This window comes from Schistocerca cancellata, chromosome 4, assembly GCF_023864275.1.
Source record: "Schistocerca cancellata isolate TAMUIC-IGC-003103 chromosome 4, iqSchCanc2.1, whole genome shotgun sequence".
Lineage (NCBI taxonomy): Eukaryota > Metazoa > Arthropoda > Insecta > Orthoptera > Acrididae > Schistocerca > Schistocerca cancellata.
Genome location: NC_064629.1, coordinates 90,453,583 through 90,467,889, shown reverse-complemented (window position 1 = coordinate 90,467,889; position 14,307 = coordinate 90,453,583).

Below are 14,307 nucleotides of genomic sequence, written 5' to 3'. Positions count from 1 at the left end.
GACAGCAGTATTAGATTCCGATGCACCATTGCAGGTTTACTGTATCCCTTGGACCTTCAAATCAACGATGAAACACAGAAATTGCATCGATATTGAATGCAAACGGCAAAGTGTCGTCTTATTTATAAGAGGAGTAACTCTTCTAATAGTTCGTGCTTTGAGCCTTTCCTGGGACAGCAGTTATAGATTCCGATGCACCATTGCAGTTTTACTGTATCCCTTGGACCTTCAAATCAACGATGAAACACAGAAATTGCATCGATATTGAATACAAAAGGCAAAATGTCGACTTATTTACAAGAGGAGTAACTCTTCTAATAGTTCGTGATTTGAGCCTTTCCTGGGATAGCAGTATTAGATTCCGATGCACCATTGCAGGTTTACTGTATCCCTTGGACCTTCAAATCAACGATGAAACACAGAAATTGCATCGATATTGAATACAAAAGGCAAAATGTCGACTTCTTTACAAGAGGAATAACTCTTCTAATAGTTCGTGCTCTTAGCCTTTCCTGGGACTGCAGTATTAGATACCGACTCACCATTACAGGTTTACTGTATCCCTTGGACCTTCAAATGACGATGAAACACAGAAATTGCATCGATATTGAATACAAAAGGCAACATGTCGACTTATTTACAAGAGGAGTAACTCCTCTAATAGTTCGTACTTTGAGCCTTTCCTGGGACAGCAGTATTAGATTCCGAAGCACCATTGCAGGTTTACTGTATCCCTTGGACCTTCAAAACAACTATGAAATACTGAAATTGCATCGATATTGAATACAAAAGTCAAAATGTCGACTTATTTACAAGAGGAGTAACTCTTGTAATAGTTCGTGCTTTGAGCATTTCGTGGGACAGTAGTATTAGATTCCGATGCACCATTCCAGGTTTACTGTATCCCTTGGACCTTCAAATCAACGATGAAACACAGAAATTGCATCGATATTGAATACAAAAGGCAAAATGTCGACTTATTTGCAAGAGGAGTAACTCTACTAATAGTTCATGCTTTGAGCCTTTCCTGGGACAGCAGTATTAGATTCCGATGCACCATTGCAGGTTTACTGTACCCCTTGGATCTTCAAATCAACGATGAAACACAGAAATTGCATCGATATTGAATACAAAAGGCAAAGTGTCGACTTATTTATAAGAGGCGTAACTCTTCTAATAGTTCGTGCTTTGAGCCTTTCCTGGGACAGCAGTATTAGATTCCGATGCACCATTGCAGGTTCACTGTATCCCTTGGACCTTCAAATGAACGATGAAACACAGAAATTGCATCGATATTGAATACAAAAGGCAAAATGTCGACTTATTTACAAGAGGAGTAACTCTTCTAATAGTTCGTGTTTGAGCCTTTCGTGGGACAGCAGTATTAGATTCCGATGCACCATTGCAGGTTTACTGTATCCCTTGGACCTTCAAATCAACGATGAAACACACAAATTGCATCGATATTGAATACAAAAGGCAAAATGTCGACTTATATACAAGAGGAGTAACCCTTCTAGTACTTCGTGCTTTGAGCCTTTCCTGGGACAGCAGTATTAGATTCCGATGCACCATAGCAGGTTTACTGTATCCCTTGGACCTTCAAATCAACGATGAAACACAGATATTGCATCGATATTGAATACAAAAGGCAAAATGTCGACTTATTTACAAGAGGAGTAACTCTTCTAATAGTTTGTGCTTTGAGCCTTTCCTGGGACAGCAGTATTAGATTCCGATGCACCATTGCAGGTTTACTGTATCCCTTGGACCTTCAAATCAACGATCAAACACAGAAATTGCATCGATATTGAATACAAAAATCAAAGTGTCGTCTTATTTATAAGAGGAGTAACTCTTCTAATAGTTCGTGCTTTGAGCCTTTCCTGGGACAGCAGTATTAGATTCCGATGCACCATTGCAGGTTTACTGTATCCCTTGGACCTTCGAATCAACGATGAAACACAGAAATTGCATCGATATTGAATACAAAAGGCAAAGTGTCGTCTTATTTATAAGAGGAGTAACTCTTCTAATAGTTCGTGCTTTGAGCCTTTCCTGTGACAGCAGTTATAGATTCCGATGCACCATTGCAGGTTTACTGTATCCCTTGGACCTGCAAATCAACGATGAAACACAGAAATTGCATCGATATTGAATACAAAAGGCAAAATGTCGACTTATTTACAAGAGGAGTAACTCTTCTAATAGTTCGTGCTTTGAGCCTTTCCTGGGAGAGCAGTATTAGATTCCGATGCACCATTGCTGGTTTACTGTATCCCTTGGACCTTCAAATCAACGATGAAACACAGAAATTGCATCGATATTGAATACAAAAGGCAAAATGTCGACTTCTTTACAAGAGGAATAACTCTTCTAATAGTTCGTGCTTTTAGCCTTTCCTGGGACAGCAGTATTAGATACCGATGCACCATTACAGGTTTACTGTATCCCTTGGACCTTCAAATCAACGATGAAACACACAAATTGCATCGATATTGAATACAAAAGGCAAAATGTCGACTTATTTACAAGAGGAGTAACCCTTCTAATAGTTCGTGCTTTGAGCCTTTCCTGGGAGAGCAGTATTAGATTCCGATGCACCATTGCTGGTTTACTGTATCCCTTGGACCTTCAAATCAACGATGAAACACAGAAATTGCATCGATATTGAATACAAAAGGCAAAATGTCGACTTCTTTACAAGAGGAATAACTCTTCTAATAGTTCGTGCTTTGAGCCTTTCCTGGGAGAGCAGTATTAGATTCCGATGCACCATTGCTGGTTTACTGTATCCCTTGGACCTTCAAATCAACGATGAAACACAGAAATTGCATCGATATTGAATACAAAAGGCAAAGTGTCGTCTTATTTATAAGAGGAGTAACTCTTCTAATAGTTCGTGCTTTGAGCCTTTCCTGGGACAGCAGTTATAGATTCCGATGCACCATTGCAGGTTTACTGTATCCCTTGGACCTTCAAATCAACGATGAAACACAGAAATTGCATCGATATTGAATACAAAAGGCAAAATGTCGACTTATTTACAAGAGGAGTAACTCTTCTAATAGTTCGTGCTTTGAGCCTTTCCTGGGACAGCAGTATTAGATTCCGATGCACCATTGCAGGTTTACTGTATCCCTTGGACCTTCAAATCAACAATGAAATACAGAAATTGCATCGATATTGAATACAAAAGCAAAATGTCGACTTATTTGCAAGAGGAGTAACTCTACTAATAGTTCATGCTTTGAGCATTTCCTGGGACAGCAGTATTAGATTCTGATGCACCATTGCAGGTTTACTGTACCCCTTGGATCTTCAAATCAACGATGAAACACAGAAATTGCATCGATATTGAATACAAAAGGCAAAGTGTCGACTTATTTATAAGAGGCGTAACTCTTCTAATAGATCGTGCTTTGAGCCTTTCCTGGGACAGCAGTATTAGATTCCGATGCACCATTGCAGGTTCACTGTATCCCTTGGACCTTCAAATCAACGATGAAACACAGAAATTGCATCGATATTGAATACAAAAGGCAAAATGTCGACTTATATACAAGAGGAGTAACCCTTCTAGTACTTCGTGCTTTGAGCCTTTCCTGGGACAGCAGTATTAGATTCCGATGCACCATAGCAGGTTTACTGTATCCCTTGGACCTTCAAATCAACGATGAAACACAGAAATTGCATCGATATTGAATACAAAAGGCAAAATGTCGACTTATTTACAAGAGGAGTAACTCTTCTAATAGTTTGTGCTTTGAGCCTTTCCTGGGACAGCAATATTTGATTCCGATGCACCATTGCAGGTTTACTGTATCCCTTGGACCTTCAAATCAACGATGAAACACAGAAATTGCATCGATATTGAATACAAAAATCAAAGTGTCGTCTTATTTATAAGAGGAGTAACTCTTCTAATAGTTCGTGCTTTGAGCCTTTCCTGGGACAGCAGTATTAGATTCCGATGCACCATTGCAGGTTTACTGTATCCCTTGGACCTTCAAATCAACGATGAAACACAGAAATTGCATCGATATTGAATACAAAAGGCAAAGTGTCGTCTTATTTATAAGAGGAGTAACTCTTCTAATAGTTCGTGCTTTGAGCCTTTCCAGTGACAGCAGTTATAGATTCCGATGCACCATTGCAGGTTTACTGTATCCCTTGGACCTTCAAATCAACGATGAAACACAGAAATTGCATCGATATTGAATACAAAAGGCAAAATGTCGACTTATTTACAAGAGGAGTAACTCTTCTAATAGTTCGTGCTTTGAGCCTTTCGTGGGAGAGCAGTATTAGATTCCGATGCACCATTGCTGGTTTACTGTATCCCTTGGACCTTCAAATCAACGATGAAACACTGAAATTGCATCGATATTGAATACAAAAGGCAAAATGTCGACTGCTTTACAAGAGGAATGACTCTTCTAATAGTTCGTGCTTTTAGCCTTTCCTGGGACAGCAGTATTAGATACCGATGCACCATTACAGGTTTACTGTATCCCTTGGACCTTCAAATCAACGATGAAACACACAAATTGCATCGATATTGAATACAAAAGGCAAAATGTCGACTTATTTACAAGAGGAGTAACTCTTCTAATAGTTGGTGCTTTGAGCCTTTCCTGGGAGAGCAGTATTAGATTCCGATGCACCATTGCTGGTTTACTGTATCCCTTGGACCTTCAAATCAACGATGAAACACAGAAATTGCATCGATATTGAATACAAAAGGCAAAATGTCGACTTCTTTACAAGAGGAATAACTCTTCTAATAGTTCGTGCTTTTAGCCTTTCCTGGGACAGCAGTATTAGACTCCGATGCACCATTGCAGGTTTACTGTATCCCTTGTACCTTCAAATCAACGATGAAACACAGAAATTGCATCGATCTTCAATACAAACGGCAAAATGTCGACTTATTTATAAGAGCAGTAACTCTTCTAATAGTTCGTGCTTTTAGCCTATCCTGGGACAGCAGTATTAGATTCCGATGCACCATTGCAGGTTTACTGTATCCCTTGGACCTTCAAAACAACTATGAAACACAGATATTGCATCGATATTGAATACAAAAAGCAAAATGTCGACTTATCTACAAGAGGAGTAACTCTTCTAATAGTTCGTGCTTTGAGCCTTTCCTGGGACAGCGGTATTAGATTCCGATGCACCATTGCAGGTTTACTGTATCCCTTGGACCTTCAAATCAACGATGAAACACAGAAATTGCATCGATATTGAATACAAAAGGCAAAAAGTCGACTTATTTATAAGAGGAGTAACTTTTCTAATAGTTCGTGCTTTTAGCCTTTCCTGGGACAGCAGTATTAGATTCCGATGCACCATTGCAGGTTTACTGTTTCCCTTGGACCTTCAAAACAACTATGAAATACTGATATTGCATCGATATTGAATACAAAAGGCAAACTGTCGTTTTATTTACAAGAGGAGTAACTCTTCTAATAGTTCGTGCTTTGAGCCTTTACAGGGACAGCAGTATTAGATTCCGATGCACCATTGCAGGTTTACTGTATCCCTTGGACCTTCAAATCAACGATGAAACACACAAATTGCATCGATATTGAATACAAAAGGCAAAATGTCGACTTATTTACAAGAGGAGTAACCCTTCTAATAGTTCGTGCTTTGAGCCTTTCCTGGGAGAGCAGTATTAGATTCCGATGCACCATTGCTGGTTTACTGTATCCCTTGGACCTTCAAATCAACGATGAAACACAGAAATTGCATCGATATTGAATACAAAAGGCAAAATGTCGACTTCTTTACAAGAGGAATAACTCTTCTAATAGTTCGTGCTTTGAGCCTTTCCTGGGAGAGCAGTATTAGATTCCGATGCACCATTGCTGGTTTACTGTATCCCTTGGACCTTCAAATCAACGATGAAACACAGAAATTGCATCGATATTGAATACAAAAGGCAAAGTGTCGTCTTATTTATAAGAGGAGTAACTCTTCTAATAGTTCGTGCTTTGAGCCTTTCCTGGGACAGCAGTTATAGATTCCGATGCACCATTGCAGGTTTACTGTATCCCTTGGACCTTCAAATCAACGATGAAACACAGAAATTGCATCGATATTGAATACAAAAGGCAAAATGTCGACTTATTTACAAGAGGAGTAACTCTTCTAATAGTTCGTGCTTTGAGCCTTTCCTGGGACAGCAGTATTAGATTCCGATGCACCATTGCAGGTTTACTGTATCCCTTGGACCTTCAAATCAACAATGAAATACAGAAATTGCATCGATATTGAATACAAAAGCAAAATGTCGACTTATTTGCAAGAGGAGTAACTCTACTAATAGTTCATGCTTTGAGCCTTTCCTGGGACAGCAGTATTAGATTCTGATGCACCATTGCAGGTTTACTGTACCCCTTGGATCTTCAAATCAACGATGAAACACAGAAATTGCATCGATATTGAATACAAAAGGCAAAGTGTCGACTTATTTATAAGAGGCGTAACTCTTCTAATAGATCGTGCTTTGAGCCTTTCCTGGGACAGCAGTATTAGATTCCGATGCACCATTGCAGGTTCACTGTATCCCTTGGACCTTCAAATCAACGATGAAACACAGAAATTGCATCGATATTGAATACAAAAGGCAAAATGTCGACTTATATAGAAGAGGAGTAACCCTTCTAGTACTTCGTGCTTTGAGCCTTTCCTGGGACAGCAGTATTAGATTCCGATGCACCATAGCAGGTTTACTGTATCCCTTGGACCTTCAAATCAACGATGAAACACAGAAATTGCATCGATATTGAATACAAAAGGCAAAATGTCGACTTATTTACAAGAGGAGTAACTCTTCTAATAGTTTGTGCTTTGAGCCTTTCCTGGGACAGCAATATTTGATTCCGATGCACCATTGCAGGTTTACTGTATCCCTTGGACCTTCAAATCAACGATGAAACACAGAAATTGCATCGATATTGAATACAAAAATCAAAGTGTCGTCTTATTTATAAGAGGAGTAACTCTTCTAATAGTTCGTGCTTTGAGCCTTTCCTGGGACAGCAGTATTAGATTCCGATGCACCATTGCAGGTTTACTGTATCCCTTGGACCTTCAAATCAACGATGAAACACAGAAATTGCATCGATATTGAATACAAAAGGCAAAGTGTCGTCTTATTTATAAGAGGAGTAACTCTTCTAATAGTTCGTGCTTTGAGCCTTTCCAGTGACAGCAGTTATAGATTCCGATGCACCATTGCAGGTTTACTGTATCCCTTGGACCTTCAAATCAACGATGAAACACAGAAATTGCATCGATATTGAATACAAAAGGCAAAATGTCGACTTATTTACAAGAGGAGTAACTCTTCTAATAGTTCGTGCTTTGAGCCTTTCGTGGGAGAGCAGTATTAGATTCCGATGCACCATTGCTGGTTTACTGTATCCCTTGGACCTTCAAATCAACGATGAAACACTGAAATTTCATCGATATTGAATACAAAAGGCAAAATGTCGACTGCTTTACAAGAGGAATGACTCTTCTAATAGTTCGTGCTTTTAGCCTTTCCTGGGACAGCAGTATTAGATACCGATGCACCATTACAGGTTTACTGTATCCCTTGGACCTTCAAATCAACGATGAAACACACAAATTGCATTGATATTGAATACAAAAGGCAAAATGTCGACTTATTTACAAGAGGAGTAACTCTTCTAATAGTTCGTGCTTTGAGCCTTTCCTGGGAGAGCAGTATTAGATTCCGATGCACCATTGCTGGTTTACTGTATCCCTTGGACCTTCAAATCAACGATGAAACACAGAAATTGCATCGATATTGAATACAAAAGGCAAAATGTCGACTTCTTTACAAGAGGAATAACTCTTCTAATAGTTCGTGCTTTTAGCCTTTCCTGGGACAGCAGTATTAGACTCCGATGCACCATTGCAGGTTTACTGTATCCCTTGTACCTTCAAATCAACGATGAAACACAGAAATTGCATCGATCTTCAATACAAACGGCAAAATGTCGACTTATTTATAAGAGCAGTAACACTTCTAATAGTTCGTGCTTTTAGCCTATCCTGGGACAGCAGTATTAGATTCCGATGCACCATTGCAGGTTTACTGTATCCCTTGGACCTTCAAAACAACTATGAAACACAGAAATTGCATCGATATTGAATACAAAAAGCAAAATGTCGACTTATCTACAAGAGGAGTAACTCTTCTAATAGTTCGTGCTTTGAGCCTTTCCTGGGACAGCGGTATTAGATTCCGATGCACCATTGCAGGTTTACTGTATCCCTTGGACCTTCAAATCAACGATGAAACACAGAAATTGCATCGATATTGAATACAAAAGGCAAAAAGTCGACTTATTTATAAGAGGAGTAACTTTTCTAATAGTTCGTGCTTTTAGCCTTTCCTGGGACAGCAGTATTAGATTCCGATGCACCCGTGCAGGTTTACTGTTTCCCTTGGACCTTCAAAACAACTATGAAATACTGATATTGCATCGATATTGAATACAAAAGGCAAAATGTCGTTTTATTTACAAGAGGAGTAACTCTTCTAATAGTTCGTGCTTTGAGCCTTTACAGGGACAGCAGTATTAGATTCCGATGCACCATTGCAGGTTTACTGTATCCCTTGGACCTTCAAATCAACGATGAAACACTGAAATTGCATCGATATTGAATACAAAAGCAAATAGTCGACTTATTTACAAGAGGAGTAATTCTTCTAACAGTTCGTGCTTTGACCTTTCCTGGGACAGCAGTTTTAGATTCCGATGCACCATTGCAGGTTTACTGTGTCCCTTGGACCTTCAAATCAACGATGAAACACAGAAATTGCATCGATATTGAATACAACAGGCAAAATGTCGACTTATTTACAAGAGGAGAAACTCTTCTAATAGTTCATGATTTGAGCCTTTCCTGGGACAGCAGTATTAGATTCCGATGCACCATTGCAGGTTTACTGTATCCCTTGGACCATCAAATCTACGATGAAACACAGAAATTGCATCGATATTGAATAAAAAAGGCAAAATGTCGACTTATTTACAAGAGGAGTAACTCTTCTTATAGTTCGTGCTTTGAGCCTTTCCTGGGACAGCAGTATTAGATTCCGATGCACCATTGCAGGTTTACTGTATCCCTTGGACCTTCAAATCAACGATGAAACACAGAAATTGTATCGATATTGAATACAAAATGCAAAGTGTCGTCTTATTTACAAGAGGAATAACTCTTCTAATAGTTCGTGCTTTCAGCCTTTCCTGGGACAGCAGTATTAGACTCCGATGCACCATTGCAGGTTTACTGTATCCCTTGTACCTTCAAATCAACGATGAAACACAGAAATTGCATCGATCTTCAATACAAAAGGCAAAATGTCGACTTATTTATAAGAGGAGTAACTCTTCTAAAAGTTCGTGCTTTGAGCCTTTCCTGGGACAGCAGTATTAGATTCCGATGCACCATTGCAGGTTTACTGTATCCCTTGGACATTAAAAACAACTATGAAACACAGAAATTGCATCGATATTGAATACAAAAAGCAAAATGTCGATTTATCTACAAGAGGAGTAACTCTTCTAATAGTTCGTGCTTTGAGCCTTTCCTGGGACAGCAGTATTAGATTCCGATGCACCATTACAGGTTTACTGTATCCCTTGGACCTTCAAATCAACGATGAAACACAGAAATTGCATCGATACTGAATACAAATGGCAAAATGTCGACTTATTTACAAGAGGAGTAACTCTTCTAATAGTTCGTGCTTTGAGCCTGTCCTGGGACAGCAGTATTAGATTCCGATGCACCATTGCAGCTTTACTGTATCCCTTGGACCTTCAAATAAACGATGAAACACAGAATTTGCATCGATATTGAATACAAAAGGCAAAATGTCGACTTATTTATAAGAGGAGTAACTCTTCTAATAGTTCGTGCTTTGAGCCTTTCCTGGGACAGCAGTATTAGATTCCGATGCACCATTGCAGGTTTACTGTATCCCTTGGACCTTCGAAACAACTATGAAATACTGATATTGCATCGATATCGAATACAAAAGGCAAAATGTCGACTTATTTACAAGAGGAGTTACTCTTCCAATAGTTCGTGCTTTGAGCCTTTCCAGGGACAGCAGTATTAGATTCCGATGCACCATTGCAGGTTTACTGTATCCCTTGGACCTTCAAATCAACGATGAAACACTGAAATTGCATCGATATTGAATACAAAAGCAAAATGTCGACTTATTTACAAGAGGAGTAACTCTTCTATAAGTTCGTGCTTTGAGCCTTTCCTGGGATAGCAGTATTAGATTCCGATGCACCATTGCAGGTTTACTGTATCTCTTGGACCTTCAAATAAACGAAGAAACACAGAAATTGCATCGATATTGAATACAAAAGGCAAAAAGTCGACTTAATTATAAGAGGAGTAACTCTTCTAATAGTTCGTGCTTTGAGCCTTTCCTGGGACAGCAGTATTAGATTCCGATGCACCATTGCAGGTTTACTGTTTCCCTCGGACCTTCAAAACAACTATGAAATACTGATATTGCATCGATATTGAATACAAAAGGCAAAATGTCGATTTATTTACAAGAGGAGTAACTCTTCTAATAGTTCGTGATTTGAGCCTTTCCAGGGACAGCAGTATTAGATTCCGATGCACCATTGCAGGTTTACTGTATCCCTTGGACCTTCAAATCAACGATGAAACACTGAAATTGCATCGATATTGAATACAAAAGCAAATAGTCGACTTATTTACAAGAGGAGTAATTCTTCTAACAGTTCGTGCTTTGACCTATCCTGGGACAGCAGTTTTAGATTCCGATGCACCATTGCAGGTTTACTGTATCCCTTGGACCTTCAAATCAACGATGAAACACAGAAATTGCATCGATATTGAATACAAAAGGCAAAATGTCGACTTATTTACAAGACGAGAAAATCTTCTAATAGTTCATGCTTTGAGCCTTTCCTGGGACAGCAGTATTAGATTCCGATGCACCATTGCAGGTTTACTGTATCCCTTGGACCATAAAATCTACGATGAAACACAGAAATTGCATCGATATTGAATAAAAAAGGCAAAATGTCGACTTATTTTCAAGAGGAGTAACTCTTCATATAGTTCGTGCTTTGAGCCTTTCCTGGGACAGCAGTATTAGATTCCGATGCACCATTGCAGGTTTACTGTATCCCTTGGACCTTCAAATCAACGATGAAACACAGAAATTGCATCGATATCGAATACAAAAGGCAAAGTGTCGTCTTATTTACAAGAGGAGTAACTCTTCTAATAGTTCGTGCTTTCAGCCTTTCCTGGGACAGCAGTATTAGACTCCGATGCACCATTGCAGGTTTACTGTATCCCTTGTACCTTCAAATCAACGATGAAACACAGAAATTCCATCGATCTTCAATACAAAAGGCGAAATTTTGACTTATTTATAAGAGGAGTAACTCTTCTAATAGTTCGTGCTTTGAGCCTTTCCTGGGACAGCAGTATTAGATTCCGATGCACCATTGCAGGTTTACTGTATCCCTTGGACCTTCAAATCAACGATGAAACACAGAAATTGCATCGATATTGAATACAAAAGGCAAAATGTCGACTTATTTACAAGAGGAGTAACTCTTCTAATAGTTCGTGCTTTGAGCCTTTCCTGGGACAGCAGTATTAGATTCCGATGCACCATTGCAGGTTTACTGTATCCCTTGGACCTTCAAATCAACGATGAAACACAGAAATTCCATCGATATTGAATACAAAAGGCAAAGTGTCGTCTTATTTATAAGAGGAGTAACTCTTCTAATAGTTCGTGCATTTAGAAGTTCCTGGGACAGCACTTATAGATTCCGATGCACCATTGCAGGTTTACTGTATCCCTTGGACCTTCAAATCAACGATGAAACACAGAAATTGCATCGATATTGAATACAAATGGCAAAATGTCGACTCATTTACAAGAGGAGTAACTCTTCTAATAGTTCGTGCTTTGAGCCTTTCCTGGGACAGCAGTATTAGATTCCGATGCACCATTGCAGGTTTACTGTATACCTTGGACCTTCAAATCAACGATGAAACACAGAAATTGCATCGATATTGAATTCAAAAGGCAAAATGTCGACTTAAATACAAGAGGACTAACCCTTCTAGTACTTCGTGCTTTGAGCCTTTCCTGGGACAGCAGTATTAGATTCCGATGCACCATTGCAGGTTTACTGTATCCCTTGGACCTTCAAATCAACGATGAAGCACAGAAATTGCATCGATATTGAATATAAAAGGCAAAATGTCGACTTATTTACAAGAGGAGTAACTCTTCTAATAGTTCGTGCTTTGAGCCTTTCCTGGGACAGCAGTATTAGATTCCGATGTACCATTGCAGGTTTACTGTATCCCTTGGACCTTCAAATCAACGATGAAACACAGAAATTGCATCGATATTGAATACAAAAGGCAAAGTGTCGTTTATTTATAAGAGGAGTAACTCTTCTAATAGTTTGTGCTTTGGGCCTTTCCTGGGACAGCAGTATTAGATTCCGATGCACCATTGCAGGTTTACTGTATCCCTTGGACCTTCAAATCAACGATGAAACACAGAAATTGCATCGATATTGAATACAAAAGCAAAGTGTCGTCTTATTCATAAGAGGAGTAACTCTTGTAATAGTTCGTGCTTTGAGCCTTTACTGGGACAGCAGTTATAGATTCCGTTGCACCATTGCATGTTTACTGTATCCCTTGGACCTTCAAATCAACGATGAAACACAGAAATTGCATCGATATTGAATACAAAGGGCAAAATGTCGACTTATTTACAAGAGGAGTAACTCTTCTAATAGTTCGTGCTTTGAGCCTTTCCTGGGACAGTAGTATTAGATTCCGATGCACCATTGCAGGTTTACTTTATCCCTTGGACCTTCAAATCAACGATGAAACACTGAAATTGCATCGATATTGAATACAAAAGGCAAAATGTCGACTTATTTTCAAGAGGAGTAACTCTTCTAATAGTTCGTGCTTTTAGCGTTTCCTGGGACAGCAGTATTAGATTCCGATGCACCATTGCAGGTTTACTGTATCCCTTGGACCTTCAAATCAACGATGAAACACAGAAATTGCATCAATATTGAATACAAAAGCAAAATGTCGACTTATTTACAAGAGGAGTAACTCTTCTAATAGTTCGTGCTTTTGAGCCTTTCCTGGGACAGCAGTATAAGATTCCGATGCACCATTGCAGCTTTACTGTATCCCTTGGACCTTCAAAACAACTATGAAATACTGAAATTGCATCGATATTGAATACAATAGGCAAAATGTCGACTTATTTACAAGAGGAGTAACTCTACTAATAGTTCGTGCTTTGAGCCTTTCTTGGGACAGCAGTATTAGATTCCGATGCACCATTGCAGGTTTACTGTATCCCTTGGACCTTCAAATCAACGATGAAACACAGAAATTGCATCGATATTGAATACAAAAGGCAAAGTGTCGACTTATATATAAGAGGAGTAACTCTTGTAATAGTTCGTGCTTTGAGCCTTTCCTGGGACAGCAGTATTAGATTCCGATGCACCATTGCAGGTTTACTGTATCCCTTGGACCTTCAAATCAACGATGAAACACAGAAATTGCATCGATATTGAATACAAAAGGCAAAATGTACACTTATTTACAAGAGGAGTAACTCTTCTAATAGTTCGTGATTTTAGCGTTTCCTGGGACAGCAGTATTAGATTCCGATGCACCATTGCAGGTTTACTGTATCCCTTGGACCTTCAAATCAACGATGAAACACAGAAATTGCATCGATATTGAATACAAAAGGCAAAATGTCGACTTATATACAAGAGGAGTAACCCTTCTAGTACTTCGTGCTTTGAGCCTTTCCTGGGACAGCAGTATTAGATTCCGATGCACCATTGCAGGTTTACTGTATCCCTTGGACCTTCAAATCAACTATGAAACACAGAAATTGCATCGATATTGAATACAAAAGGCAAAATGTCGACTTATTTACAAGAGGAGTAACTCTTCTAATTGTTCGTGCTTTTAGCGTTTCCTGGGACAGCAGTATTAGATTCCGATGCACCATTGCAGGTTTACTGTATCCCTTGGACCTTCAAATCAACGATGAAACACAGAAATTTCATCGATATTGAATACAAAAGGCAAAATGTCGACCTATATACAAGAGGAGTAACCCTTCTAGTACTTCGTGCTTTGAGCCTTTTCTGGGACAGCAGTACTAAATTCCGATGCACCATTGCAGGTTTACTG